The sequence below is a fragment of the Nicotiana attenuata genome, unplaced genomic scaffold (genome assembly GCF_001879085.1).
Source record: "Nicotiana attenuata strain UT unplaced genomic scaffold, NIATTr2, whole genome shotgun sequence".
In the NCBI taxonomy this organism is placed as follows: Eukaryota; Viridiplantae; Streptophyta; class Magnoliopsida; order Solanales; family Solanaceae; genus Nicotiana; species Nicotiana attenuata.
The window spans coordinates 128,731-134,544 of record NW_017670696.1 but is presented as its reverse complement, the minus strand read 5'-3'; the positions used below and the strand labels follow the sequence as shown (position 1 = coordinate 134,544).

General features: G+C 37.1%; 1 long non-coding RNA gene across 4 annotated transcripts; it reads left to right on the top strand.

Moving 5' to 3' along the window:
• The first annotated feature begins 238 nt into the window (after window positions 1-238).
• On the top strand, window positions 239-4,642 carry LOC109242407. 4 transcript variants are annotated; one of them, XR_002070393.1, is made up of 4 exons: window positions 239-487; window positions 584-647; window positions 805-1,089; window positions 2,706-4,642. It is a non-coding gene; the product is annotated as an uncharacterized LOC109242407 (long non-coding RNA). The 4 variants fall into 4 exon arrangements; XR_002070394.1 differs by lacking the exon at window positions 239-487 and having other exon boundaries at window positions 528-647; window positions 2,706-3,832; window positions 4,455-4,494; XR_002070395.1 differs by lacking the exon at window positions 239-487 and having other exon boundaries at window positions 536-647; window positions 2,706-2,947; window positions 3,645-4,642.
• Window positions 4,643-5,814: the final 1,172 nt, after the last annotated feature.

The following is a 5,814-nucleotide window of genomic DNA, read 5'->3' as shown; positions in this document are numbered from 1 at the left end:
TCCCAATAGAAATGTATATGGCAACAATTTTGGAAAAGAATTCTATGGGAACGGGTATTCAATTCCCTCATTTTTTCCGCTGAAAATTTTAGTGGCCCGCCAAGCTAATTAGTGACATATTATTTTCTTATTTTGTTAATTTTTAACATTACTGGCCTAACTCCCAAAGTCCCAAACGTATCCCCAGTACTGTATCCAAACGTACTCCCTCATCGATACACCGGAGCTCCTCGTCGATTCACCCAAAATCGCCTCTCTGATCTTTTTCTTTTTCATCTTTGCCGAGTTTAATGGCCGAGTTTCATCAAATGCGTCTTCATTAGACCACCATAATAATCAAACCCTAGAGTTCCCAAAGCCCAAAACCCCAAGGACAGTTCCGTCGGTCTTTCCGGCACTTCGCCAGCACTTCTTCAAGGACAGTTGCTGCTCCGGCACTTCTCCCGCACTCCTTCCCCAAATTCCCAAATTAATTTATTGTTAAGAGGTGATTTTTTTTGTATGCTTTTCTTGTTTTGATTGTTCTTTTATCTGGGTTTTTAAATAGAAAGGTAACAGATTTATCAACAATTTTTTTGTCTAGCGTTTTCTTTTGGATTTTCAGGCGGTAACCTTAGATCTGTTGCTTCATCTGGTGCAGTTTGCAGGTAAATTCATACTTTTTCCTCTGTTAGCCGATCTTTTTCTTTTTTGGTTGCTTTCACTTTGGGTTTTTCTTTCTTTGTTTCAAGTTTTTGATTTTCTGATGTTGGTTCTAGTTTTATTTGCAAATTCTTTTCTTACGTGAGATATCTGTATCTACAGTCAATTTTAGAGAAAACAAAAAGCTTGAGGAATCAGAGGCAAAAAGGAAATGGTGTCGTACGTGAGCTTGTTGCTGTATGGAGTGGGAGGTATAGTGGTGGCGGGGATGGCAATATGGTTGCATTTCAGGAAAAACTTGTCTACGTGCCGGTGCTGCCTGGACTCACAAAGTCATATCCAATTACTCTGGCTCGGCTTCGGCTCTTTTACAAAGATGTGTGGCTCAGATCTTCTGATGGAGTTCGCCTTCATGCTTGGTTCATTAAGCTTTTCCCTACTGTAGAGGTCCGCTCTCTCTTAAACTCATTTTTCGGCTTTTGCGATGTATAAGTTTAGTGAGATTTGCATTCGATCTAATTACACTGAAAATTTCGAGAAGTAGGTCGTTATGTAGCTTGACTTTGTGATTTTGAAGTAAGTGCTGTTGGATTATGCAAAAAAAAAAAATTTGAAATTGCTTCTGAATTTGGTGATTATTTTTTACCTAATTTCAGTTGTACAACTATTTTTTTTAGGTTTTGACCTGAATTGTTGTGCGAGAATTTTGTTAAACTGATCTGGGAGTTACTTTGACCAAATAAGCATGGTTGATGTGATTGTTTGATTTGCTCGTCAATTTCTGTGGTGAGACTTCATATTGGAGGATTTTACTTGGTGATTGACTCTCCGGGTAATTTGATTGTGAAAATGAGCTAAAATTTTCATATAAAATGATTATTCCTGTGTCCAAAAGTTCAGCGTTTGCTAAAATGTAGTGGTGGCGAACTGTTAAGAATACTGCTACTGATGCACAGCAACATCTACTAGCATAAGTAAAAAATCCTCATTGTAAAATAGTGTGTATGGTAGTGTTATTCTGTTGCCAAGCCAAGAAGCATGGATCTGATGACAGGATGTGCTAGTCAGCCATCTCCCAGTGGAATAAAGAACCTAAATACAACTATACGATATCAACATTCACCTTCGAACTCCATAATTCAGTAGCTCATTTGTGCATTCAAACTAAATGTCTACAGTACATTTAGCAACCTAGCTGGAGCATGCAGACTAGAAACTAATGCAGTTTAGAATAGGTCACACTGGTTTTGTTGTTGTTATGCTGTAGTTGAATTATTGTGCCCAAATGTGTTCACAAGATGCATTTAGGATAGGTCAAAATGCAGTTTTTTGAAGTACTGGATTGAGGACCACTTTGGCCCAACCACTAAAATCAAGCTTTTCTTGTTTTCTTTTTGTCTTGAGATGCTGAAACTTTCAACTTACACTATCAATTTTTGGTGTGAACTTGATCTGTCATTGAAACATGTTGCTACATTCTGCATATTTAATCTTATCTTAAAGTAATGTGAAAACATTGTGCAAAATGAATGTGAAATTAGACATGTTTTTCATGTTACTCAACCTGGAATAGGCTTTAAAATCTGCAAATTTTGTAGTGAAATTAGCTGTATGAACTCTTATTCACCATTTAGATTAGAAATTACGTTTTTTTCACCAATGAATCTGAATTTCTTTTGACATGTAAGGAGTATAGGAAGTTGTTTCCAAACTGCATATATGTGAAGGACAGAACAAGTGAGTTCCGTCGGGCAATTAACCTGGTTGTATGAATTTAAACCAAATTAACCTCTGTTTGATAACATATCTACAATAACAACTGCGCCTCATTATATGAATTCCCACTGTCCATGTTGCTCTTTAAGCTCATCTCTATCCGATATTATAGGTTTGGAACGAGCTTAAATGGAGCGACATGGACAGTGAGGGAAAAAAGATATGAATTATTTGGGCGGTTTACTCGCCATATCCCCACTGGTAGTATATGACTGGCAGTTAGAAAGTAGAATTATTTGCAACTTTCATGTCATAATAGTTTGTCATTCACCTTGTCTTTTCTATAGGCAACAAAGGAGCAGGTAGGACACCATTGAACTGGGAAACAAGAGCTGGCATTGCTCTTGGAACTGCACACGGGATTGCCTATCTTCACGCACAAGGCCCCTCCGTTTCACATGGCAACATTAAGGCGTCCAACATCCTCCTCACCAAATCATACGAGGCCCGTGTTTCAGATTTTGGTCTTGCTCAACTTGTCGGTCCATCATCAAATCCTAACCACGTTGCAGGTTACAGGGCACCATAGGTAACAGACCCTCGTAAAGTCTCCCGAAAAGCAGATGTTGTTATACACACACATATCTACACTTTGTTCATTATGTAGACTAGAAACTAATCATGCTCTACCCATCTTCAATAGTATACCCAGTTGAAACCTGAGTTTGCATAATCTTAATCCATTATCACATACTCTTGATCTTCATCCACCATTAGTTCATTACATCCAGTTCATGCATAGGAGAAAGGATTGGTATCTAAAAGAATGCAGTAGTAGTCTACTCTTCTACTGAATCTTTATTGGTATTAAAAATCACATTACCTCCACATGCCAAGTAACGTTATTTTGGGGTGTGGCACAAAATCTCCCTTTCCTTAATTTAGCTTCATGGTTTGATGTGAATAACACATCTAGATTCTGGTAATTCTATTGGTATTCTTCAGTTGATCCAGTTTCTTAGACGATCCTGAATTGATATGCCTTGAGTATGGTTTTCTTGTTTGATATCCAGTTCCTTGCTTATGGATTTCTTGTTTGATGTGTGAGGTAGCGTCTGATTAATTTTTGAGCTGGTTTTGCTGCCGATGATGTATAGTTGATTAAGCATGTATCTTGGTCAAGCTGTGCATAAGAATAGAGTCCTCGTCATTTTGTTTTGTGGAATCTCTATGCACCACCTTTTTGTTACTTTTTTTAATGTCTCTCTTTCTGGGTTTTATTCCAGAGTTTTTCGATTCCAAGGTGTTTAAACTGCTGAAGGTGTTTATAACTTGTACATGTTTTTGACATTCTTGATGAGGCGAAACAATGGATTTTTGAATCAGTTTGTAGTGCTTGGAAAAAATATAAGAGTCAATTGAAGACAACTCACTTCACATCCTATGAGAATGATGAGCTTCGAATGGAGAATAGGTCAGTAGATATTCCGGAATCTCACTTTAAGGATCTTCTTAAATATTAGAACTCCGATCCTCACAAGGTAATTACATCCAGAATCTCTTGTCTTGTTTTAACATAATTGTTTTTTGGTGCACGAGTCAAAAGAATCAGAAGTAAAATCCATTTTGCTGCCCATATGTGCCAAACTAGGTTGTATAAAGAATATACCTATCTTGGTATAATGTAAAATACCAAACTCCAAATATACCAAACTAGGTTGTATAAAGAATTACAGACTCAATGTAATAATGTAATCTAGCATATACCTATCTTGGTAATTGCTTCAATTGCTAGCTGTTTTGGTTGAAGCAACTAGGTTGGTTATGGTTCAAATCTTGTTGAATTCAAAGGGAATTAGTTTTAACCCTATAGCTACTTTATACTATGTTGCACCTAGTTGTCAAAAGAATCAGAAGTAAAAGAATCATAAGCCTTACAATTAAAATGGTTTAGATGTTGATAGATGCATTCAAGAATACTTATAATTCGAGGACTAGAAGGTGAGTTTTTAATGGGTCACATGCTGGTTCCAGGCCAATTTGGTGGAATATTCACATGCTTGAAGGGTAATAACTTTATTTATCCTCTTTTGTAGGTGGAGTAGATCAAGAAATGGATGATGAAGACGATGAAGAACTAGACCTTACTTGAAATGAATTTTGAATTGTTATAGATGAATGTTCTAGGAATCTTTTGTTACCAACATTTTTGAACTTATTTACTCTCTTGAAATATACTAAACTTATGCACTCATGGGGTAGAACATTTGCTTTATGGATATTATTTGTTTGATGGATAATTTTGTATTAATAATAGTTTCATTTTATGATGTATTTAAATTTGAGTGTTATTATAATTTATTATATGTATAAATATTTATTTATAACAGGTGCTATATTTTAGTTTTAACTGTACTTATACAATAGCCTACCATAACCGTTGCAATAGGACACAAATGGCGTTCCAGTAGACAATGTAAACCATTGCAATAGGTCCCATAAACTGTTCCAAAATGATCTACAAACCGTTCCAAATACAAATATAACTGTTACGATAGCCTAAACAAACCGTAGCTATATCCAACATAACCGTAGCAATAGCTTACATAAGTGTTGCTTCAAATAATATGGTAACGGTTAAAAACCGTTGTATAAACAATATAGTAACGGTTTAAAACCGTTCCAATTGAAGAAGATAATCGTTCCAACAGAGAAAGGGTAAACCGTTGCGATAGACGTATCTACTGTCACGGCGATGCAAACCGTTGCAAGAGCTGTTCCAGTAGACCTATGGGTACGCCGGCTGATGTGACGGTCTTTAAACCGTTCCAATATCCCTATGGCAACGGTTTGGCAGTCTGTGGGAACGGTTTTTTCAACCGTTACCATAGACCAATTTTTCAGTAGTGTTATACCTATCAAAACAGAGAAACGCCTATTAGTAAGTGCGCGAAATGTGTGACTATGGGTGGTTACTCAAACTTCACCACAACCACGTCACATTAGCTCCTTATAACTCCATTGGGGCAATTTCCCAAACACCTTGTGGGCAGGGCATTATCCAAACACATTTAGCCCTCACGAGTCTATCAAAGCTCCTCCCCAATCAATTACACAACTACCCCAATACACCCCACACTTTCTCCATTCAATCACCCACCAACAAACACCTTCCCACCACATTCAATACACAGCCCCTTCACCAATATTATCAAAAATGAAATTTAAATGGACAAACAAGAAGAAACAACAAAAATCTACCACAATTACAACACATATCACTATTAAACTTAACATAAACAACAACCAAATACAAAAGAAAAGAGAAGGGATGGGGAGTATCATACCTTAAAGGAAGACAGATGAGAGGAATGGAGAGGGGGGGGGGTATGGTGAGTGAAGAAGAAGAAGAAGAAGAGAGTGTGGGGGGGGGGGGGTTAGGGGTTTAGGTAGAGA